The sequence below is a fragment of the Saccoglossus kowalevskii genome, chromosome 8 (assembly GCF_978046115.1).
Source record: "Saccoglossus kowalevskii chromosome 8, keSacKowa6.1, whole genome shotgun sequence".
Classification (NCBI taxonomy): Eukaryota; Metazoa; Hemichordata; class Enteropneusta; family Harrimaniidae; genus Saccoglossus; species Saccoglossus kowalevskii.
Window position 1 is genome coordinate 35,030,643 of NC_140648.1, and position 23,359 is coordinate 35,054,001.

General features: G+C 39.6%; 24 non-coding genes across 24 annotated transcripts; 10 read left to right on the forward strand and 14 right to left on the reverse strand.

Moving 5' to 3' along the window:
* Positions 1-480: 480 nt before the first annotated feature.
* On the reverse strand, positions 481-562 carry TRNAL-UAG (transfer RNA leucine (anticodon UAG)). Its single transcript has one exon. It is a non-coding gene; the product is annotated as a tRNA-Leu (tRNA).
* Positions 563-896: 334 nt separating this feature from the next.
* TRNAL-UAG (transfer RNA leucine (anticodon UAG)) lies at positions 897-978 on the reverse strand. Its single transcript has one exon. It is a non-coding gene; the product is annotated as a tRNA-Leu (tRNA).
* A 754-nt stretch (positions 979-1,732) lies between these two features.
* On the reverse strand, positions 1,733-1,814 carry TRNAL-UAG (transfer RNA leucine (anticodon UAG)). Its single transcript has one exon. It is a non-coding gene; the product is annotated as a tRNA-Leu (tRNA).
* Positions 1,815-2,148: 334 nt separating this feature from the next.
* On the reverse strand, positions 2,149-2,230 carry TRNAL-UAG (transfer RNA leucine (anticodon UAG)). Its single transcript has one exon. It is a non-coding gene; the product is annotated as a tRNA-Leu (tRNA).
* A 754-nt stretch (positions 2,231-2,984) lies between these two features.
* Positions 2,985-3,066, reverse strand: TRNAL-AAG (transfer RNA leucine (anticodon AAG)). The gene has a single exon. It is a non-coding gene; the product is annotated as a tRNA-Leu (tRNA).
* Positions 3,067-3,400: 334 nt separating this feature from the next.
* On the reverse strand, positions 3,401-3,482 carry TRNAL-UAG (transfer RNA leucine (anticodon UAG)). The gene has a single exon. It is a non-coding gene; the product is annotated as a tRNA-Leu (tRNA).
* Positions 3,483-4,235: 753 nt separating this feature from the next.
* On the reverse strand, positions 4,236-4,317 carry TRNAL-AAG (transfer RNA leucine (anticodon AAG)). Its single transcript has one exon. It is a non-coding gene; the product is annotated as a tRNA-Leu (tRNA).
* Positions 4,318-5,487: 1,170 nt separating this feature from the next.
* Positions 5,488-5,569, reverse strand: TRNAL-UAG (transfer RNA leucine (anticodon UAG)). Its single transcript has one exon. It is a non-coding gene; the product is annotated as a tRNA-Leu (tRNA).
* A 1,170-nt stretch (positions 5,570-6,739) lies between these two features.
* On the reverse strand, positions 6,740-6,821 carry TRNAL-UAG (transfer RNA leucine (anticodon AAG)). The gene has a single exon. It is a non-coding gene; the product is annotated as a tRNA-Leu (tRNA).
* Positions 6,822-7,157: 336 nt separating this feature from the next.
* TRNAL-AAG (transfer RNA leucine (anticodon AAG)) lies at positions 7,158-7,239 on the reverse strand. Its single transcript has one exon. It is a non-coding gene; the product is annotated as a tRNA-Leu (tRNA).
* A 1,170-nt stretch (positions 7,240-8,409) lies between these two features.
* Positions 8,410-8,491, reverse strand: TRNAL-AAG (transfer RNA leucine (anticodon AAG)). The gene has a single exon. It is a non-coding gene; the product is annotated as a tRNA-Leu (tRNA).
* Positions 8,492-10,078: 1,587 nt separating this feature from the next.
* TRNAL-AAG (transfer RNA leucine (anticodon UAG)) lies at positions 10,079-10,160 on the reverse strand. Its single transcript has one exon. It is a non-coding gene; the product is annotated as a tRNA-Leu (tRNA).
* A 1,170-nt stretch (positions 10,161-11,330) lies between these two features.
* Positions 11,331-11,412, reverse strand: TRNAL-AAG (transfer RNA leucine (anticodon AAG)). Its single transcript has one exon. It is a non-coding gene; the product is annotated as a tRNA-Leu (tRNA).
* A 1,170-nt stretch (positions 11,413-12,582) lies between these two features.
* Positions 12,583-12,664, reverse strand: TRNAL-AAG (transfer RNA leucine (anticodon AAG)). Its single transcript has one exon. It is a non-coding gene; the product is annotated as a tRNA-Leu (tRNA).
* Positions 12,665-14,485: 1,821 nt separating this feature from the next.
* TRNAL-AAG (transfer RNA leucine (anticodon AAG)) lies at positions 14,486-14,567 on the forward strand. Its single transcript has one exon. It is a non-coding gene; the product is annotated as a tRNA-Leu (tRNA).
* Positions 14,568-15,737: 1,170 nt separating this feature from the next.
* Positions 15,738-15,819, forward strand: TRNAL-AAG (transfer RNA leucine (anticodon AAG)). Its single transcript has one exon. It is a non-coding gene; the product is annotated as a tRNA-Leu (tRNA).
* A 1,170-nt stretch (positions 15,820-16,989) lies between these two features.
* On the forward strand, positions 16,990-17,071 carry TRNAL-AAG (transfer RNA leucine (anticodon AAG)). Its single transcript has one exon. It is a non-coding gene; the product is annotated as a tRNA-Leu (tRNA).
* Positions 17,072-17,407: 336 nt separating this feature from the next.
* On the forward strand, positions 17,408-17,489 carry TRNAL-UAG (transfer RNA leucine (anticodon UAG)). The gene has a single exon. It is a non-coding gene; the product is annotated as a tRNA-Leu (tRNA).
* A 2,003-nt stretch (positions 17,490-19,492) lies between these two features.
* Positions 19,493-19,574, forward strand: TRNAL-AAG (transfer RNA leucine (anticodon AAG)). Its single transcript has one exon. It is a non-coding gene; the product is annotated as a tRNA-Leu (tRNA).
* Positions 19,575-20,327: 753 nt separating this feature from the next.
* TRNAL-UAG (transfer RNA leucine (anticodon UAG)) lies at positions 20,328-20,409 on the forward strand. The gene has a single exon. It is a non-coding gene; the product is annotated as a tRNA-Leu (tRNA).
* A 334-nt stretch (positions 20,410-20,743) lies between these two features.
* TRNAL-AAG (transfer RNA leucine (anticodon AAG)) lies at positions 20,744-20,825 on the forward strand. Its single transcript has one exon. It is a non-coding gene; the product is annotated as a tRNA-Leu (tRNA).
* A 754-nt stretch (positions 20,826-21,579) lies between these two features.
* Positions 21,580-21,661, forward strand: TRNAL-UAG (transfer RNA leucine (anticodon UAG)). The gene has a single exon. It is a non-coding gene; the product is annotated as a tRNA-Leu (tRNA).
* Positions 21,662-21,995: 334 nt separating this feature from the next.
* Positions 21,996-22,077, forward strand: TRNAL-UAG (transfer RNA leucine (anticodon UAG)). Its single transcript has one exon. It is a non-coding gene; the product is annotated as a tRNA-Leu (tRNA).
* A 753-nt stretch (positions 22,078-22,830) lies between these two features.
* On the forward strand, positions 22,831-22,912 carry TRNAL-UAG (transfer RNA leucine (anticodon UAG)). The gene has a single exon. It is a non-coding gene; the product is annotated as a tRNA-Leu (tRNA).
* Positions 22,913-23,359: the final 447 nt, after the last annotated feature.

Here is a 23,359-nt window from a genome sequence, read left to right on the forward strand (position 1 = left end):
CGTAAACACTGAAATTGTATTATGCCAGCATAAATGACTGTTCTGCAAAATACTAAACAACATGGCAGCGGTGGTATTCGAACCCACGCCAGCGAAATGACTGGTGCCTTAAACAAGCGCCTTTGACCGCTCGGCCACGCTACCCATAATAACATTGCAAAAACGACACAATTACCCGGAAACACAAGCATTTCATGTGTGTTTGGGTATTTACCGAGACGACTGAAGTGATATTTTAAAAAATGCAAATGCCACAAATTCGAATACTATTTCCTGGGAATTGTTGACGTTGTAGATACTCACTAAAATGACGTTCACCGTGTTTCATTTCATCATCTAATCAGATTGTATGCATTGCTCAGTTACTTGCCGTGAATATTTGTTTTATTTCAAAGTGCGACGAAAACATGTGCATAGCCGTATACACAGATATTGAATCACGGCAGCTTGAATGACAGTTGTGCAAAATACTGAACAAACTGGCAGGGATGGGATTCGAACCCACGCCATCGAGATGACTGGTGCCTAAAACCAGCGCCTTAGACCGCTCGGCCACGCTACCCATAATTACTTCACTAAAACAAGACAATTACCCTGAAACACAAGCATTTCATGTGTGTTTCGGTATTTACCGAGACGACTGAAGTGATATTTGTAACAGTGCAAAAGCCAAAAATGAGAATACTATTTTCTTGGAATTTTTGTCGCTGTAGTTACTCATTAAATGTGTTCTCCGGGGTTCATTTCGTCATCTAATCAGATTGTATGCACTGCTTAATTATTTGCCGTGAATATTTGTTGGATTTCAACATGCGAAATAAACATGTGCATAGTCGGAAACACTGACATTTTATTATGCCAGCATAAATGACTGTTGTGCAAAATACTAAACAACATGGCAGCGGTGGGATTCGAACCCACGCCATCGGAATGACTGGTACCTAAAACCAGCGCCTTAGTCCACTCGGCCACGCTACCCATAATTACTTTACTAAAACAAGGCAATTACCCTGGAACAAAAGCATTTCATGTGTATTTCGGTATTTACCGAGACGACTGAAGTGATATTTTTAAAAATGCAAATGCCACAAATTCGAATACTATTTCCTGGGAATTGTTGACGCTGTAGATACTCACTAAAATGACGTTCACCGGGTTTCATTTCATCATCTAATCAGATTGTATGCACTGCTTAATTATTTGCCGTGAATATTTGTTGTATTTCAACATGCGAAATAAGCATGTGCATTGTCGTAAACACTGAAATTGTATTATGCCAGCATAAATGACAGTTGTGCAAAAGACTAAACAACATGGCAGCGGTGGAATTCGAACCCACGCCATCGAAATGACTAGTGCCTAAAACCAGCGCCTTAGACCGCTCGGCCACGCTACCCATAATTACTTTACTAAAACAAGGCAATTACCCTGAAACAAAAGCATTTCATGTGTGTTTCGGTATTTACCGAGACGACTGAAGTGATATTTTTAACAATGCAAATGCCACAAATTCGAATAGTATTTCCTGGGAATTGTTGACGCTGTGGATACTCACTAAAATGACGTTCACCGTGTTTCATTTCATCATCTAATCAGATTGTATGCATTGCTCAGTTACTTGCCGTGAATATTTGTTTTATTTCAAAGTGCGACGAAAACATGTGCATAGCCGTATACACAGATATTGAATCACGGCAGCTTGAATGACAGTTGTGCAAAATACTGAACAAACTGGCAGGGATGGGATTCGAACCCACGCCATCGAGATGACTGGTGCCTAAAACCAGCGCCTTAGACCACTCGGCCACGCTACCCATAATTACTTCACTAAAACAAGACAATTACCCTGAAACACAAGCATTTCATGTGTGTTTCGGTATTTACCGAGACGACTGAAGTGATATTTGTAACAGTGCAAAAGCCAAAAATGAGAATACTATTTTCTTGGAATTTTTGTCGCTGTAGTTACTCATTAAATGTGTTCTCCGGGGTTCATTTCGTCATCTAATCAGATTGTATGCACTGCTTAATTATTTGCCGTGAATATTTGTTGGATTTCAACATGCGAAATAAACATGTGCATAGTCGGAAACACTGACATTTTATTATGCCAGCATAAATGACTGTTGTGCAAAATACTAAACAACATGGCAGCGGTGGGATTCGAACCCACGCCATCGGAATGACTGGTACCTAAAACCAGCGCCTTAGTCCACTCGGCCACGCTACCCATAATTACTTTACTAAAACAAGGCAATTACCCTGGAACAAAAGCATTTCATGTGTATTTCGGTATTTACCGAGACGACTGAAGTGATATTTTTAAAAATGCAAATGCCACAAATTCGAATACTATTTCCTGGGAATTGTTGACGCTGTAGATACTCACTAAAATGACGTTCACCGGGTTTCATTTCATCATCTAATCAGATTGTATGCACTGCTTAATTATTTGCCGTGAATATTTGTTGTATTTCAACATGCAAAATAAGCATGTGCATTGTCGTAAACACTGAAATTGTATTATGCCAGCATAAATGACAGTTGTGCAAAAGACTAAACAACATGGCAGCGGTGGAATTCGAACCCACGCCATCGAAATGACTAGTGCCTAAAACCAGCGCCTTAGACCGCTCGGCCACGCTACCCATAATTACTTTACTAAAACAAGGCAATTACCCTGAAACAAAAGCATTTCATGTGTGTTTCGGTATTTACCGAGACGACTGAAGTGATATTTTTAACAATGCAAATGCCACAAATTCGAATAGTATTTCCTGGGAATTGTTGACGCTGTGGATACTCACTAAAATGACGTTCACCGGGTTTCATTTCATCATCTAATCAGATTGTATGCATTGCTTAGTTACTTGCCGTGAATATTTGTTTTATTTCAAAGTGCGATTAAAACATGTGCATAGCCGTATACACAGAAATTGAATAACGGCAGCTTGAATGACGGTTGTGCAAAATACTCAACAACCTGGCAGCGGTGGGATTCGAACCCACGCCATCGAAATGACTGGTGCCTTAAACCAGCGCCTTAGACGGCTCGGCCACGCTACCCATAATTACTTTGCAAAAACAAGGCAATTACCCCGAAACACAAGCATTTCATGTGTGTTTCGGTATTTACCGAGACGACTGAAGTGATATTTGTAACAATGCAAATGCCAAAAACGCGAATACTATTTTCTTGGAATTTTTGTCGCTGTAGTTACTCATTAAATGTGTTCACCGGGGTTCATTTCGTCATCTAATCAGATTGTATGCACTGCTTAATTATTTGCCGTGAATATTTGTTGGATTTCAACATGCGAAATAAACATGTGCATAGTCGGAAACACTGAAATTTTATTATGCCAGCATAAATGACTGTTGTGCAAAGTACTAAACAACATGGCAGCGGTGGGATTCGAACCCACGCCATCGGAATGACTGGTACCTAAAACCAGCGCCTTAGTCCACTCGGCCACGCTACCCATAATTACTTTACTAAAACAAGGCAATTACCCTGGAACAAAAGCATTTCATGTGTATTTCGGTATTTACCGAGACGACTGAAGTGATATTTTTAAAAATGCAAATGCCACAAATTCGAATACTATTTCCTGGGAATTGTTGACGCTGTAGATACTCACTAAAATGACGTTCACCGGGTTTCATTTCATCATCTAATCAGATTGTATGCACTGCTTAATTATTTGCCGTGAATATTTGTTGTATTTCAACATGCGAAATAAGCATGTGCATAGTCGTAAACACTGAAATTGTATTATGCCAGCATAAATGACTGTTGTGCAAAATACTAAACAACATGGCAGTGTGGAATTCGAACCCACGCCATCGAAATGACTGGTGCCTAAAACCAGCGCCTTAGACCGCTCGGCCACGCTACCCATAATTACTTTACTAAAACAAGGCAATTACCCTGAAAGAAAAGCATTTCATGTGTGTTTCGGTATTTACCGAGACGACTGAAGTGATATTTTTAACAATGTAAATGCCACAAATTCGAATACTATTTCCTGGGAATTGTTGACGCTGTGGATACTCACTAAAATGACGTTCACCGGGTTTCATTTCATCATCTAATCAGATTGTATGCATTGCTTAGTTACTTGCCGTGAATATTTGTTTTATTTCAAAGTGCGATTAAAACATGTGCATAGCCGTATACACAGAAATTGAATAACGGCAGCTTGAATGACGGTTGTGCAAAATACTCAACAACCTGGCAGCGGTGGGATTCGAACCCACGCCATCGAAATGACTGGTGCCTTAAACCAGCGCCTTAGACCGCTCGGCCACGATACCCATAATTACTTTGCAAAAACAAGGCAATTACCCCGAAACACAAGCATTTCATGTGTGTTTCGGTATTTACCGAGACGACTGAAGTGATATTTGTAACAATGCAAATGCCAAAAACGCGAATACTATTTTCTGGAAATTTTTGACGCTGTAGTTACTCATTAAAATGTGTTCACCGGGTTTCATTTCGTCATCTAATCAGATTGTATGCACTGCTTAATTATTTGCCGTGAATATTTGTTGGATTTCAACATGCGAAATAAACATGTGCATAGTCGTAAACACTGAAATTGTATTATGCCAGCATAAATGACTGTTCTGCAAAATACTAAACAACATGGCAGCGGTGGTATTCGAACCACGCCAGGGAAATGAGTGGTGCCTTAAACAAGCGCCTTTGACCACTCGGCCACGCTACCCATAATTACTTTACTAAAACAAGGCAATTACCCTGGAACAAAAGCATTTCATGTGTATTTCGGTATTTACCGAGACGACTGAAGTGATATTTTTAAAAATGCAAATGCCACAAATTCGAATACTATTTCCTGGGAATTGTTGACGCTGTAGATACTCACTAAAATGACGTTCACCTGGTTTCATTTCATCATCTAATCAGATTGTATACACTGCTTAATTATTTGCCGTGAATATTTGTTGGATTTCAACATGCGAAATAAACATGTGCATAGTCGTAAACACTGAAATTGTATTATGCCAGCATAAATGACTGTTCTGCAAAATACTAAACAACATGGCAGCGGTGGTATTCGATCCCACGCCATCGAAATGACTGGTGCCTAAAACCAGCGCCTTAGACCGCTCGGCCACGCTACCCATAATTACTTTACTAAAACAAGGCAATTACCCTGAAACAAAAGCATTTCATGTGTGTTTCGGTATTTACCGAGACGACTGAAGTGATATTTTTAACAATGCAAATGCCACAAATTCGAATACTATTTCCTGGGAATTGTTGACGCTGTAGTAAGTCACTAAAATGACGTTCATCGGGTTTCATTTCATCATCTAATCAGATTGTATGCATTGCTTAGTTACTTGCCGTGAATATTTGTTTTATTTCTAAATGCGACTAAAGCATGTGCATAGCCGTATACACAGAAATTGAATTACGGCAGCTTGAATGACAGTTGTGCAAAATACTAAACAACATGGCAGCGGTGGGATTCGAACCCACGCCATCGAAATGACTGGTGCCTAAAACCAGCGCCTTAGACCGCTCGGCCACGCTACCCATAATTACACTGCAAAAACAAGTTAATTACCCCGAAACACAAGCATTTCATGTGTGTTTCGGTATTTACCGAGACGACTGAAGTGATATTTGTAACAATGCATATGCCAAAAACGCGAATACTATTTTCTGGGAATTTTTGACGCTGTAGTTACTCATTAAAATGTGTTCACCGGGTTTCAATTCGTCATCTAATCAGATTGTATGCACTGCTTAATTATTTGCCGTGAATATTTGTTGGATTTCAACATGCGAAATAAACATGTGCATAGTCGTAAACACTGAAATTGTATTATGCCAGCATAAATGACTGTTCTGCAAAATACTAAACAACATGGCAGCGGTGGTATTCGAACCCACGCCAGCGAAATGACTGGTGCCTTAAACAAGCGCCTTTGACCGCTCGGCCACGCTACCCATAATAACATTGCAAAAACGACACAATTACCCGGAAACACAAGCATTTCATGTGTGTTTGGGTATTTACCGAGACGACTGAAGTGATATTTGTAATAATGCAAATGCCGAAAATGCGAATACTATTTTCTGAGAATTTTTGACTCTGTGGTTACTCATTAAAATGTGTTCACCGGGTTTCATTTCATCATCTAATCAGATTGTATGCATTGCTTAGTTACTTGCCGTGAATATTTGTTTTATTTTAAAGTGCGACTAAAACATGTGCATAGCCGTATACACAGAAATTGAATTACGGCAGCTTGAATGACAGTTGTGCAAAATACTAAACAACATGGCAGCGGTGGAATTCGAACCCACGCCATCGAAATGACTGGTGCCTTAAACCAGCGCCTTAGACCGCTCGGCCACGCTACACATAATTACTTTACTAAAACAAGGCAATTACCCTGAAACAAAAGCATTTCATGTGTGTTTCGGTATTTACCGAGACGACTGAAGTGATATTTTTAACAATGCAAATGCCACAAATTCGAATACTATTTCCTGGGAATTGTTGACGCTGTAGTAAGTCACTAAAATGACGTTCATCGGGTTTCATTTCATCATCTAATCAGATTGTATGCATTGCTTAGTTACTTGCCGTGAATATTTGTTTTATTTCTAAATGCGACTAAAACATGTGCATAGCCGTATACACAGAAATTGAATTACGGCAGCTTGAATGACAGTTGTGCAAAATACTAAACAACATGGCAGCGGTGGGATTCGAACCCACGCCATCGAAATGACTGGTGCCTAAAACCAGCGCCTTAGACCGCTCGGCCACGCTACCCATAATTACTTCACTAAAACAAGGCAATTACCCCGAAACAAAAGCATTTCATGTGTGTTTCGGTATTTACCGAGACGACTGAAGTGATATTTTTAACAATGCAAATGCCACAAATTCGAATACTATTTCCTGGGAATTGTTGACGTTGTAGATACTCACTAAAATGACGTTCACCGGGTTTCATTTCATCATCTAATCAGATTGTATGCATTGCTTAGTTACTTGCCGTGAATATTTGTTTTATTTCTAAATGCGACTAACACATGTGCATAGCCGTATACACAGAAATTGAATAACGGCAGCTTGAATGACAGTTGTTCAAAATACTCAACATCCTGGCAGCGGTGGAATTCGAACCCACGCCATCGAAATGACTGGTGCCTTAAACCAGCGCCTTAGACCGCTCGGCCACGCTACCCATAATTACACTGCAAAAACAAGTTAATTACCCAGAAACACAAGCATTTCATGTGTGTTTCGGTATTTACCGAGACGACTGAAGTGATATTTGTAACAATGCATATGCCAAAAACGCGAATACTATTTTCTGGGAATTTTTGACGCTGTAGTTACTCATTAAAATGTGTTCACCGGGTTTCAATTCGTCATCTTATCAGATTGTATGCACTGCTTAATTATTTGCCGTGAATATTTGTTGGATTTCAACATGCGAAATAAACATGTGCATAGTCGTAAACACTGAAATTGTATTATGCCAGCATAAATGACTGTTCTGCAAAATACTAAACAACATGGCAGCGGTGGTATTCGAACCCACGCCAGCGAAATGACTGGTGCCTTAAACAAGCGCCTTTGACCGCTCGGCCACGCTACCCATAATAACATTGCAAAAACGACACAATTACCCGGAAACACAAGCATTTCATGTGTGTTTGGGTATTTACCGAGACGACTGAAGTGATATTTGTAATAATGCAAATGCCGAAAATGCGAATACTATTTTCTGAGAATTTTTGACTCTGTGGTTACTCATTAAAATGTGTTCACCGGGTTTCATTTCATCATCTAATCAGATTGTATGCATTGCTTATTTACTTGCCGTGAATATTTGTTTTATTTTAAAGTGCGACTAAAACATGTGCATAGCCGTATACACAGAAATTGAATTACGGCAGCTTGAATGACAGTTGTGCAAAATACTAAACAACATGGCAGCGGTGGAATTCGAACCCACGCCATCGAAATGACTGGTGCCTTAAACCAGCGCCTTAGACCGCTCGGCCACGCTACACATAATTACTTTACTAAAACAAGGCAATTACCCTGAAACAAAAGCATTTCATGTGTGTTTCGGTATTTACCGAGACGACTGAAGTGATATTTTTAACAATGCAAATGCCACAAATTCGAATACTATTTCCTGGGAATTGTTGACGTTGTAGATACTCACTAAAATGACGTTCACCGGGTTTCATTTCATCATCTAATCAGATTGTATGCATTGCTTAGTTACTTGCCGTGAATATTTGTTTTATTTCTAAATGCGACTAACACATGTGCATAGCCGTATACACAGAAATTGAATAACGGCAGCTTGAATGACAGTTGTTCAAAATACTCAACATCCTGGCAGCGGTGGAATTCGAACCCACGCCATCGAAATGACTGGTGCCTTAAACCAGCGCCTAAGACCGCTCGGCCACGCTACCCATAATTACACTGCAAAAACAAGTTAATTACCCCGAAACACAAGCATTTCATGTGTGTTTCGGTATTTACCGAGACGACTGAAGTGATATTTGTAACAATGCATATGCCAAAAACGCGAATACTATTTTCTGGGAATTTTTGACGCTGTAGTTACTCATTAAAATGTGTTCACCGGGTTTCAATTCGTCATCTAATCAGATTGTATGCACTGCTTAATTATTTGCCGTGAATATTTGTTGGATTTCAACATGCGAAATAAACATGTGCATAGTCGTAAACACTGAAATTGTATTATGCCAGCATAAATGACTGTTCTGCAAAATACTAAACAACATGGCAGCGGTGGTATTCGAACCCACGCCAGCGAAATGACTGGTGCCTTAAACAAGCGCCTTTGACCGCTCGGCCACGCTACCCATAATAACATTGCAAAAACGACACAATTACCCGGAAACACAAGCATTTCATGTGTGTTTGGGTATTTACCGAGACGACTGAAGTGATATTTGTAATAATGCAAATGCCAAAAACGCGAATACTATTTTCTGGGAATTTTTGACGCTGTAGTTACTCATTAAAATGTGTTCACCGGGTTTCAATTCGTCATCTTATCAGATTGTATGCACTGCTTAATTATTTGCCGTGAATATTTGTTGGATTTCAACATGCGAAATAAACATGTGCATAGTCGTAAACACTGAAATTGTATTATGCCAGCATAAATGACTGTTCTGCAAAATACTAAACAACATGGCAGCGGTGGTATTCGAACCCACGCCAGCGAAATGACTGGTGCCTTAAACAAGCGCCTTTGACCGCTCGGCCACGCTACCCATAATAACATTGCAAAAACGACACAATTACCCGGAAACACAAGCATTTCATGTGTGTTTGGGTATTTACCGAGACGACTGAAGTGATATTTGTAATAATGCAAATGCCGAAAATGCGAATACTATTTTCTGAGAATTTTTGACTCTGTGGTTACTCATTAAAATGTGTTCACCGGGTTTCATTTCATCATCTAATCAGATTGTATGCATTGCTTAGTTACTTGCCGTGAATATTTGTTTTATTTTAAAGTGCGACTAAAACATGTGCATAGCCGTATACACAGAAATTGAATTACGGCAGCTTGAATGACAGTTGTGCAAAATACTAAACAACATGGCAGCGGTGGAATTCGAACCCACGCCATCGAAATGACTGGTGCCTTAAACCAGCGCCTTAGACCGCTCGGCCACGCTACACATAATTACTTTACTAAAACAAGGCAATTACCCTGAAACAAAAGCATTTCATGTGTGTTTCGGTATTTACCGAGACGACTGAAGTGATATTTTTAACAATGCAAATGCCACAAATTCGAATACTATTTCCTGGGAATTGTTGACGTTGTAGATACTCACTAAAATGACGTTCACCGGGTTTCATTTCATCATCTAATCAGATTGTATGCATTGCTTAGTTACTTGCCGTGAATATTTGTTTTATTTCTAAATGCGACTAACACATGTGCATAGCCGTATACACAGAAATTGAATAACGGCAGCTTGAATGACAGTTGTTCAAAATACTCAACATCCTGGCAGCGGTGGAATTCGAACCCACGCCATCGAAATGACTGGTGCCTTAAACCAGCGCCTTAGACCGCTCGGCCACGCTACCCATAATTACACTGCAAAAACAAGTTAATTACCCCGAAACACAAGCATTTCATGTGTGTTTCGGTATTTACCGAGACGACTGAAGTGATATTTGTAACAATGCATATGCCAAAAACGCGAATACTATTTTCTGGGAATTTTTGACGCTGTAGTTACTCATTAAAATGTGTTCACCGGGTTTCAATTCGTCATCTAATCAGATTGTATGCACTGCTTAATTATTTGCCGTGAATATTTGTTGGATTTCAACATGCGAAATAAACATGTGCATAGTCGTAAACACTGAAATTGTATTATGCCAGCATAAATGACTGTTCTGCAAAATACTAAACAACATGGCAGCGGTGGTATTCGAACCCACGCCAGCGAAATGACTGGTGCCTTAAACAAGCGCCTTTGACCGCTCGGCCACGCTACCCATAATAACATTGCAAAAACGACACAATTACCCGGAAACACAAGCATTTCATGTGTGTTTGGGTATTTACCGAGACGACTGAAGTGATATTTGTAATAATGCAAATGCCGAAAATGCGAATACTATTTTCTGAGAATTTTTGACTCTGTGGTTACTCATTAAAATGTGTTCACCGGGTTTCATTTCATCATCTAATCAGATTGTATGCATTGCTTAGTTACTTGCCGTGAATATTTGTTTTATTTTAAAGTGCGACTAAAACATGTGCATAGCCGTATACACAGAAATTGAATTACGGCAGCTTGAATGACAGTTGTGCAAAATACTAAACAACATGGCAGCGGTGGAATTCGAACCCACGCCATCGAAATGACTGGTGCCTTAAACCAGCGCCTTAGACCGCTCGGCCACGCTACACATAATTACTTTACTAAAACAAGGCAATTACCCTGAAACAAAAGCATTTCATGTGTGTTTCGGTATTTACCGAGACGACTGAAGTGATATTTTTAACAATGCAAATGCCACAAATTCGAATACTATTTCCTGGGAATTGTTGACGTTGTAGATACTCACTAAAATGACGTTCACCGGGTTTCATTTCATCATCTAATCAGATTGTATGCATTGCTTAGTTACTTGCCGTGAATATTTGTTTTATTTCTAAATGCGACTAACACATGTGCATAGCCGTATACACAGAAATTGAATAACGGCAGCTTGAATGACAGTTGTTCAAAATACTCAACATCCTGGCAGCGGTGGAATTCGAACCCACGCCATCGAAATGACTGGTGCCTTAAACCAGCGCCTTAGACCGCTCGGCCACGCTACCCATAATTACACTGCAAAAACAAGTTAATTACCCAGAAACACAAGCATTTCATGTGTGTTTCGGTATTTACCGAGACGACTGAAGTGATATTTGTAACAATGCATATGCCAAAAACGCGAATACTATTTTCTGGGAATTTTTGACGCTGTAGTTACTCATTAAAATGTGTTCACCGGGTTTCAATTCGTCATCTTATCAGATTGTATGCACTGCTTAATTATTTGCCGTGAATATTTGTTGGATTTCAACATGCGAAATAAACATGTGCATAGTCGTAAACACTGAAATTGTATTATGCCAGCATAAATGACTGTTCTGCAAAATACTAAACAACATGGCAGCGGTGGTATTCGAACCCACGCCAGCGAAATGACTGGTGCCTTAAACAAGCGCCTTTGACCGCTCGGCCACGCTACCCATAACAACATTGCAAAAACGACACAATTACCCGGAAACACAAGCATTTCATGTGTGTTTGGGTATTTACCGAGACGACTGAAGTGATATTTGTAATAATGCAAATGCCGAAAATGCGAATACTATTTTCTGAGAATTTTTGACTCTGTGGTTACTCATTAAAATGTGTTCACCGGGTTTCATTTCATCATCTAATCAGATTGTATGCATTGCTTAGTTACTTGCCGTGAATATTTGTTTTATTTTAAAGTGCGACTAAAACATGTGCATAGCCGTATACACAGAAATTGAATTACGGCAGCTTGAATGACAGTTGTGCAAAATACTAAACAACATGGCAGCGGTGGAATTCGAACCCACGCCATCGAAATGACTGGTGCCTTAAACCAGCGCCTTAGACCGCTCGGCCACGCTACACATAATTACTTTACTAAAACAAGGCAATTACCCTGAAACAAAAGCATTTCATGTGTGTTTCGGTATTTACCGAGACGACTGAAGTGATATTTTTAACAATGCAAATGCCACAAATTCGAATACTATTTCCTGGGAATTGTTGACGTTGTAGATACTCACTAAAATGACGTTCACCGGGTTTCATTTCATCATCTAATCAGATTGTATGCATTGCTTAGTTACTTGCCGTGAATATTTGTTTTATTTCTAAATGCGACTAACACATGTGCATAGCCGTATACACAGAAATTGAATAACGGCAGCTTGAATGACAGTTGTTCAAAATACTCAACATCCTGGCAGCGGTGGAATTCGAACCCACGCCATCGAAATGACTGGTGCCTTAAACCAGCGCCTTAGACCGCTCGGCCACGCTACCCATAATTACACTGCAAAAACAAGTTAATTACCCCGAAACACAAGCATTTCATGTGTGTTTCGGTATTTACCGAGACGACTGAAGTGATATTTGTAACAATGCATATGCCAAAAACGCGAATACTATTTTCTGGGAATTTTTGACGCTGTAGTTACTCATTAAAATGTGTTCACCGGGTTTCAATTCGTCATCTAATCAGATTGTATGCACTGCTTAATTATTTGCCGTGAATATTTGTTGGATTTCAACATGCGAAATAAACATGTGCATAGTCGTAAACACTGAAATTGTATTATGCCAGCATAAATGACTGTTCTGCAAAATACTAAACAACATGGCAGCGGTGGTATTCGAACCCACGCCAGCGAAATGACTGGTGCCTTAAACAAGCGCCTTTGACCGCTCGGCCACGCTACCCATAATAACATTGCAAAAACGACACAATTACCCGGAAACACAAGCATTTCATGTGTGTTTGGGTATTTACCGAGACGACTGAAGTGATATTTGTAATAATGCAAATGCCGAAAATGCGAATACTATTTTCTGAGAATTTTTGACTCTGTGGTTACTCATTAAAATGTGTTCACCGGGTTTCATTTCATCATCTAATCAGATTGTATGCATTGCTTAGTTACTTGCCGTGAATATTTGTTTTATTTTAAAGTGCGACTAAAACATGTGCATAGCCGTATACACAGAAATTGAATTACGGCAGCTTGAATGACAGTTGTGCAAAATACTAAACAACATGGCAGCGGTGGAATTCGAACCCACGCCATCGAAATGACTGGTGCCTTAAACCAGCGCCTTAGACCGCTCGGCCACGCTACACATAATTACTTTACTAAAACAAGGCAATTACCCTGAAACAAAAGCATTTCATGTGTGTTTCGGTATTTACCGAGACGACTGAAGTGATATTTTTAACAATGCAAATGCCACAAATTCGAATACTATTTCCTGGGAATTGTTGACGCTGTAGATACTCACTAAAATGACGTTCACCGGGTTTCATTTCATCATCTAATCAGATTGTATGCACTGCTTAATTATTTGCCGTGAATATTTGTTGGATTTCAACATGCGAAATAAACATGTGCATAGTCGTAAACACTGAAATTGTATTATGCCAGCATAAATGACTGTTCTGCAAAATACTAAACAACATGGCAGCGGTGGTATTCGAACCCACGCCATACAATCTGATTAGATGATGAAATGAAACCCGGTGAACACATTTTAATGAGTAACCACAGAGTCAAAAATTCTCAGAAAATAGTATTCGCATTTTCGGCATTTGCATTATTACAAATATCACTTCAGTCGTCTCGGTAAATACCCAAACACACATGAAATGCTTGTGTTTCCGGGTAATTGTGTCGTTTTTGCAATGTTATTATGGGTAGCGTGGCCGAGCGGTCAAAGGCGCTTGTTTAAGGCACCAGTCATTTCGCTGGCGTGGGTTCGAATACCACCGCTGCCATGTTGTTTAGTATTTTGCAGAACAGTCATTTATGCTGGCATAATACAATTTCAGTGTTTACGACTATGCACATGTTTATTTCGCATGTTGAAATCCAACAAATATTCACGGCAAATAATTAAGCAGTGCATACAATCTGATTAGATGACGAATTGAAACCCGGTGAACACATTTTAATGAGTAACTACAGCGTCAAAAATTCCCAGAAAATAGTATTCGCGTTTTTGGCATATGCATTGTTACAAATATCACTTCAGTCGTCTCGGTAAATACCGAAACACACATGAAATGCTTGTGTTTCGGGGTAATTAACTTGTTTTTGCAGTGTAATTATGGGTAGCGTGGCCGAGCGGTCTAAGGCGTTGGTTTAAGGCACCAGTCATTTCGATGGCGTGGGTTCGAATTCCACCGCTGCCAGGATGTTGAGTATTTTGAACAACTGTCATTCAAGCTGCCGTTATTCAATTTCTGTGTATACGGCTATGCACATGTGTTAGTCGCATTTAGAAATAAAACAAATATTCACGGCAAGTAACTAAGCAATGCATACAATCTGATTAGATGATGAAATGAAACCCGGTGAACGTCATTTTAGTGAGTATCTACAACGTCAACAATTCCCAGGAAATAGTATTCGAATTTGTGGCATTTGCATTGTTAAAAATATCACTTCAGTCGTCTCGGTAAATACCGAAACACACATGAAATGCTTTTGTTTCAGGGTAATTGCCTTGTTTTAGTAAAGTAATTATGTGTAGCGTGGCCGAGCGGTCTAAGGCGCTGGTTTAAGGCACCAGTCATTTCGATGGCGTGGGTTCGAATTCCACCGCTGCCATGTTGTTTAGTATTTTGCACAACTGTCATTCAAGCTGCCGTAATTCAATTTCTGTGTATACGGCTATGCACATGTTTTAGTCGCACTTTAAAATAAAACAAATATTCACGGCAAGTAACTAAGCAATGCATACAATCTGATTAGATGATGAAATGAAACCCGGTGAACACATTTTAATGAGTAACCACAGAGTCAAAAATTCTCAGAAAATAGTATTCGCATTTTCGGCATTTGCATTATTACAAATATCACTTCAGTCGTCTCGGTAAATACCCAAACACACATGAAATGCTTGTGTTTCCGGGTAATTGTGTCGTTTTTGCAATGTTATTATGGGTAGCGTGGCCGAGCAGTCAAAGGCGCTTGATTAAGGCACCAGTCATTTCGCTGGCGTGGGTTCGAATACCACCGCTGCCATGTTGTTTAGTATTTTGCAGAACAGTCATTTATGCTGGCATAATACAATTTCAGTGTTTACGACTATGCACATGTTTATTTCGCATGTTGAAATCCAACAAATATTCACGGCAAATAATTAAGCAGTGCATACAATCTGATTAGATGACGAATTGAAACCCGGTGAACACATTTTAATGAGTAACTACAGCGTCAAAAATTCCCAGAAAATAGTATTCGCGTTTTTGGCATATGCATTGTTACAAATATCACTTCAGTCGTCTCGGTAAATACCGAAACACACATGAAATGCTTGTGTTTCGGGGTAATTAACTTGTTTTTGCAGTGTAATTATGGGTAGCGTGGCCGAGCGGTCTAAGGCGCTGGTTTAAGGCACCAGTCATTTCGATGGCGTGGGTTCGAATTCCACCGCTGCCAGGATGTTGAGTATTTTGAACAACTGTCATTCAAGCTGCCGTTATTCAATTTCTGTGTATACGGCTATGCACATGTGTTAGTCGCATTTAGAAATAAAATAAATATTCACGGCAAGTAACTAAGCAATGCATACAATCTGATTAGATGATGAAATGAAACCCGGTGAACGTCATTTTAGTGAGTATCTACAACGTCAACAATTCCCAGGAAATAGTATTCGAATTTGTGGCATTTGCATTGTTAAAAATATCACTTCAGTCGTCTCGGTAAATACCGAAACACACATGAAATGCTTTTGTTTCAGGGTAATTGCCTTGTTTTAGTAAAGTAATTATGTGTAGCGTGGCCGAGCGGTCTAAGGCGCTGGTTTAAGGCACCAGTCATTTCGATGGCGTGGGTTCGAATTCCACCGCTGCCATGTTGTTTAGTATTTTGCACAACTGTCATTCAAGCTGCCGTAATTCAATTTCTGTGTATACGGCTATGCACATGTTTTAGTCGCACTTTAAAATAAAACAAATATTCACGGCAAGTAACTAAGCAATGCATACAATCTGATTAGATGATGAAATGAAACCCGGTGAACACATTTTAATGAGTAACCACAGAGTCAAAAATTCTCAGAAAATAGTATTCGCATTTTCGGCATTTGCATTATTACAAATATCACTTCAGTCGTCTCGGTAAATACCCAAACACACATGAAATGCTTGTGTTTCCGGGTAATTGTGTCGTTTTTGCAATGTTATTATGGGTAGCGTGGCCGAGCGGTCAAAGGCGCTTGTTTAAGGCACCAGTCATTTCGCTGGCGTGGGTTCGAATACCACCGCTGCCATGTTGTTTAGTATTTTGCAGAACAGTCATTTATGCTGGCATAATACAATTTCAGTGTTTACGACTATGCACATGTTTATTTCGCATGTTGAAATCCAACAAATATTCACGGCAAATAATTAAGCAGTGCATACAATCTGATAAGATGACGAATTGAAACCCGGTGAACACATTTTAATGAGTAACTACAGCGTCAAAAATTCCCAGAAAATAGTATTCGCGTTTTTGGCATATGCATTGTTACAAATATCACTTCAGTCGTCTCGGTAAATACCGAAACACACATGAAATGCTTGTGTTTCTGGGTAATTAACTTGTTTTTGCAGTGTAATTATGGGTAGCGTGGCCGAGCGGTCTAAGGCGCTGGTTTAAGGCACCAGTCATTTCGATGGCGTGGGTTCGAATTCCACCGCTGCCAGGATGTTGAGTATTTTGAACAACTGTCATTCAAGCTGCCGTTATTCAATTTCTGTGTATACGGCTATGCACATGTGTTAGTCGCATTTAGAAATAAAACAAATATTCACGGCAAGTAACTAAGCAATGCATACAATCTGATTAGATGATGAAATGAAACCCGGTGAACGTCATTTTAGTGAGTATCTACAACGTCAACAATTCCCAGGAAATAGTATTCGAATTTGTGGCATTTGCATTGTTAAAAATATCACTTCAGTCGTCTCGGTAAATACCGAAACACACATGAAATGCTTTTGTTTCGGGGTAATTGCCTTGTTTTAGTGAAGTAATTATGGGTAGCGTGGCCGAGCGGTCTAAGGCGCTGGTTTTAGGCACCAGTCATTTCGATGGCGTGGGTTCGAATCCCACCGCTGCCATGTTGTTTAGTATTTTGCACAACTGTCATTCAAGCTGCCGTAATTCAATTTCTGTGTATACGGCTATGCACATGTTTTAGTCGCATTTAGAAATAAAACAAATATTCACGGCAAGTAACTAAGCAATGCATACAATCTGATTAGATGATGAAATGAAACCCGATGAACGTCATTTTAGTGACTTACTACAGCGTCAACAATTCCCAGGAAATAGTATTCGAATTTGTGGCATTTGCATTGTTAAAAATATCACTTCAGTCGTCTCGGTAAATACCGAAACACACATGAAATGCTTTTGTTTCAGGGTAATTGCCTTGTTTTAGTAAAGTAATTATGTGTAGCGTGGCCGAGCGGTCTAAGGCGCTGGTTTAAGGCACCAGTCATTTCGATGGCGTGGGTTCGAATTCCACCGCTGCCATGTTGTTTAGTATTTTGCACAACTGTCATTCAAGCTGCCGTAATTCAATTTCTGTGTATACGGCTATGCACATGTTTTAGTCGCACTTTAAAATAAAACAAATATTCACGGCAAGTAACTAAGCAATGCATACAATCTGATTAGATGATGAAATGAAACCCGGTGAACACATTTTAATGAGTAACCACAGAGTCAAAAATTCTCAGAAAATAGTATTCGCATTTTCGGCATTTGCATTATTACAAATATCACTTCAGTCGTCTCGGTAAATACCCAAACACACATGAAATGCTTGTGTTTCCGGGTAATTGTGTCGTTTTTGCAATGTTATTATGGGTAGCGTGGCCGAGCGGTCAAAGGCGCTTGTTTAAGGCACCAGTCATTTCGCTGGCGTGGGTTCGAATACCACCGCTGCCATGTTGTTTAGTATTTTGCAGAACAGTCATTTATGCTGGCATAATACAATTTCAGTGTTTACGACTATGCACATGTTTATTTCGCATGTTGAAATCCAACAAATATTCACGGCAAATAATTAAGCAGTGTATACAATCTGATTAGATGATGAAATGAAACCAGGTGAACGTCATTTTAGTGAGTATCTACAGCGTCAACAATTCCCAGGAAATAGTATTCGAATTTGTGGCATTTGCATTTTTAAAAATATCACTTCAGTCGTCTCGGTAAATACCGAAATACACATGAAATGCTTTTGTTCCAGGGTAATTGCCTTGTTTTAGTAAAGTAATTATGGGTAGCGTGGCCGAGTGGTCAAAGGCGCTTGTTTAAGGCACCACTCATTTCCCTGGCGTGGTTCGAATACCACCGCTGCCATGTTGTTTAGTATTTTGCAGAACAGTCATTTATGCTGGCATAATACAATTTCAGTGTTTACGACTATGCACATGTTTATTTCGCATGTTGAAATCCAACAAATATTCACGGCAAATAATTAAGCAGTGCATACAATCTGATTAGATGACGAAATGAAACCCGGTGAACACATTTTAATGAGTAACTACAGCGTCAAAAATTTCCAGAAAATAGTATTCGCGTTTTTGGCATTTGCATTGTTACAAATATCACTTCAGTCGTCTCGGTAAATACCGAAACACACATGAAATGCTTGTGTTTCGGGGTAATTGCCTTGTTTTTGCAAAGTAATTATGGGTATCGTGGCCGAGCGGTCTAAGGCGCTGGTTTAAGGCACCACTCATTTCCCTGGCGTGGTTCGAATACCACCGCTGCCATGTTGTTTAGTATTTTGCAGAACAGTCATTTATGCTGGCATAATACAATTTCAGTGTTTACGACTATGCACATGTTTATTTCGCATGTTGAAATCCAACAAATATTCACGGCAAATAATTAAGCAGTGCATACAATCTGATTAGATGACGAAATGAAACCCGGTGAACACATTTTAATGAGTAACTACAGCGTCAAAAATTTCCAGAAAATAGTATTCGCGTTTTTGGCATTTGCATTGTTACAAATATCACTTCAGTCGTCTCGGTAAATACCGAAACACACATGAAATGCTTGTGTTTCGGGGTAATTGCCTTGTTTTTGCAAAGTAATTATGGGTATCGTGGCCGAGCGGTCTAAGGCGCTGGTTTAAGGCACCAGTCATTTCGATGGCGTGGGTTCGAATCCCACCGCTGCCAGGTTGTTGAGTATTTTGCACAACCGTCATTCAAGCTGCCGTTATTCAATTTCTGTGTATACGGCTATGCACATGTTTTAATCGCACTTTGAAATAAAACAAATATTCACGGCAAGTAACTAAGCAATGCATACAATCTGATTAGATGATGAAATGAAACCCGGTGAACGTCATTTTAGTGAGTATCCACAGCGTCAACAATTCCCAGGAAATAGTATTCGAATTTGTGGCATTTACATTGTTAAAAATATCACTTCAGTCGTCTCGGTAAATACCGAAACACACATGAAATGCTTTTCTTTCAGGGTAATTGCCTTGTTTTAGTAAAGTAATTATGGGTAGCGTGGCCGAGCGGTCTAAGGCGCTGGTTTTAGGCACCAGTCATTTCGATGGCGTGGGTTCGAATTCCACACTGCCATGTTGTTTAGTATTTTGCACAACAGTCATTTATGCTGGCATAATACAATTTCAGTGTTTACGACTATGCACATGCTTATTTCGCATGTTGAAATACAACAAATATTCACGGCAAATAATTAAGCAGTGCATACAATCTGATTAGATGATGAAATGAAACCCGGTGAACGTCATTTTAGTGAGTATCTACAGCGTCAACAATTCCCAGGAAATAGTATTCGAATTTGTGGCATTTGCATTTTTAAAAATATCACTTCAGTCGTCTCGGTAAATACCGAAATACACATGAAATGCTTTTGTTCCAGGGTAATTGCCTTGTTTTAGTAAAGTAATTATGGGTAGCGTGGCCGAGTGGACTAAGGCGCTGGTTTTAGGTACCAGTCATTCCGATGGCGTGGGTTCGAATCCCACCGCTGCCATGTTGTTTAGTACTTTGCACAACAGTCATTTATGCTGGCATAATAAAATTTCAGTGTTTCCGACTATGCACATGTTTATTTCGCATGTTGAAATCCAACAAATATTCACGGCAAATAATTAAGCAGTGCATACAATCTGATTAGATGACGAAATGAACCCCGGTGAACACATTTAATGAGTAACTACAGCGACAAAAATTCCAAGAAAATAGTATTCGCGTTTTTGGCATTTGCATTGTTACAAATATCACTTCAGTCGTCTCGGTAAATACCGAAACACACATGAAATGCTTGTGTTTCGGGGTAATTGCCTTGTTTTTGCAAAGTAATTATGGGTAGCGTGGCCGAGCCGTCTAAGGCGCTGGTTTAAGGCACCAGTCATTTCGATGGCGTGGGTTCGAATCCCACCGCTGCCAGGTTGTTGAGTATTTTGCACAACCGTCATTCAAGCTGCCGTTATTCAATTTCTGTGTATACGGCTATGCACATGTTTTAATCGCACTTTGAAATAAAACAAATATTCACGGCAAGTAACTAAGCAATGCATACAATCTGATTAGATGATGAAATGAAACCCGGTGAACGTCATTTTAGTGAGTATCCACAGCGTCAACAATTCCCAGGAAATACTATTCGAATTTGTGGCATTTGCATTGTTAAAAATATCACTTCAGTCGTCTCGGTAAATACCGAAACACACATGAAATGCTTTTGTTTCAGGGTAATTGCCTTGTTTTAGTAAAGTAATTATGGGTAGCGTGGCCGAGCGGTCTAAGGCGCTGGTTTTAGGCACTAGTCATTTCGATGGCGTGGGTTCGAATTCCACCGCTGCCATGTTGTTTAGTCTTTTGCACAACTGTCATTTATGCTGGCATAATACAATTTCAGTGTTTACGACAATGCACATGCTTATTTCGCATGTTGAAATACAACAAATATTCACGGCAAATAATTAAGCAGTGCATACAATCTGATTAGATGATGAAATGAAACCCGGTGAACGTCATTTTAGTGAGTATCTACAGCGTCAACAATTCCCAGGAAATAGTATTCGAATTTGTGGCATTTGCATTTTTAAAAATATCACTTCAGTCGTCTCGGTAAATACCGAAATACACATGAAATGCTTTTGTTCCAGGGTAATTGCCTTGTTTTAGTAAAGTAATTATGGGTAGCGTGGCCGAGTGGACTAAGGCGCTGGTTTTAGGTACCAGTCATTCCGATGGCGTGGGTTCGAATCCCACCGCTGCCATGTTGTTTAGTATTTTGCACAACAGTCATTTATGCTGGCATAATAAAATGTCAGTGTTTCCGACTATGCACATGTTTATTTCGCATGTTGAAATCCAACAAATATTCACGGCAAATAATTAAGCAGTGCATACAATCTGATTAGATGACGAAATGAACCCCGGAGAACACATTTAATGAGTAACTACAGCGACAAAAATTCCAAGAAAATAGTATTCTCATTTTTGGCTTTTGCACTGTTACAAATATCACTTCAGTCGTCTCGGTAAATACCGAAACACACATGAAATGCTTGTGTTTCAGGGTAATTGTCTTGTTTTAGTGAAGTAATTATGGGTAGCGTGGCCGAGCGGTCTAAGGCGCTGGTTTTAGGCACCAGTCATCTCGATGGCGTGGGTTCGAATCCCATCCCTGCCAGTTTGTTCAGTATTTTGCACAACTGTCATTCAAGCTGCCGTGATTCAATATCTGTGTATACGGCTATGCACATGTTTTCGTCGCACTTTGAAATAAAACAAATATTCACGGCAAGTAACTGAGCAATGCATACAATCTGATTAGATGATGAAATGAAACACGGTGAACGTCATTTTAGTGAGTATCTACAACGTCAACAATTCCCAGGAAATAGTATTCGAATTTGTGGCATTTGCATTTTTTAAAATATCACTTCAGTCGTCTCGGTAAATACCGAAACACACATGAAATGCTTTTGTTCCAGTGTAATTGCCTTGTTTTAGTAATGTAATTATGTGTAGCGTGGCCGAGCGGTCTAAGGCGCTGGTTTTAGGCATCAGTCATTTCGATGGCGTGGGTTCGAATACCACCGCTGCCATGTTGTTTAGTATTTTGCAGAACAGTCATTTATGCTGGCATAATACAATTTCAGTGTTTACGACTATGCACATGTCTATTTCGCATGTTGAAATCCAACAAATATTCACGGCAAATAATTAAGCAGTGCATACAATCTGATTAGATGACGAAATGAAAACCGGTGAACACATTTTAATGAGTAACTACAGCGTCAAAAATTCCCAGAAAATAGTATTCGCGTTTTTGGCATTTGCATTGTTACAAATATCACTTCAGTCGTCTCGGTAAATACCGAAACACACATGAAATGCTTGTGTTTCGGGGTAATTGCCTTGTTTTTGCAAAGTAATTATGGGTAACGTGGCCGAGCGGTCTAAGGCGCTGGTTTTAGGCACCAGTCATTTCGATGGCGTGGGTTCGAATCCCACCGCTGCCATGTTGTTTAGTATTTTGCACAACTGTCATTCAAGCTGCCGTAATTCAATTTCTGTGTATACGGCTATGCACATGTTTTAGTCGCACTTTAAAATAAAACAAATATTCTCGGCAAGTAACTAAGCAATGCATACAATCTGATTAGATGATGAAATGAAACCCGGTGAACACATTTTAATGAGTAACCACAGAGTCAACAATTCTCAGAAAATAGTATTCGCATTTTCGGCATTTGCATTATTACAAATATCACTTCAGTCGTCTCGGTAAATACCCAAACACACATGAAATGCTTGTGTTTCCGGGTAATTGTGTCGTTTTTGCAATGTTATTATGGGTAGCGTGGCCGAGCGGTCAAAGGCGCTTGTTTAAGGCACCAGTCATTTCGCTGGCGTGGGTTCGAATACCACCGCTGCCATGTTGTTTAGTATTTTGCAGAACAGTCATT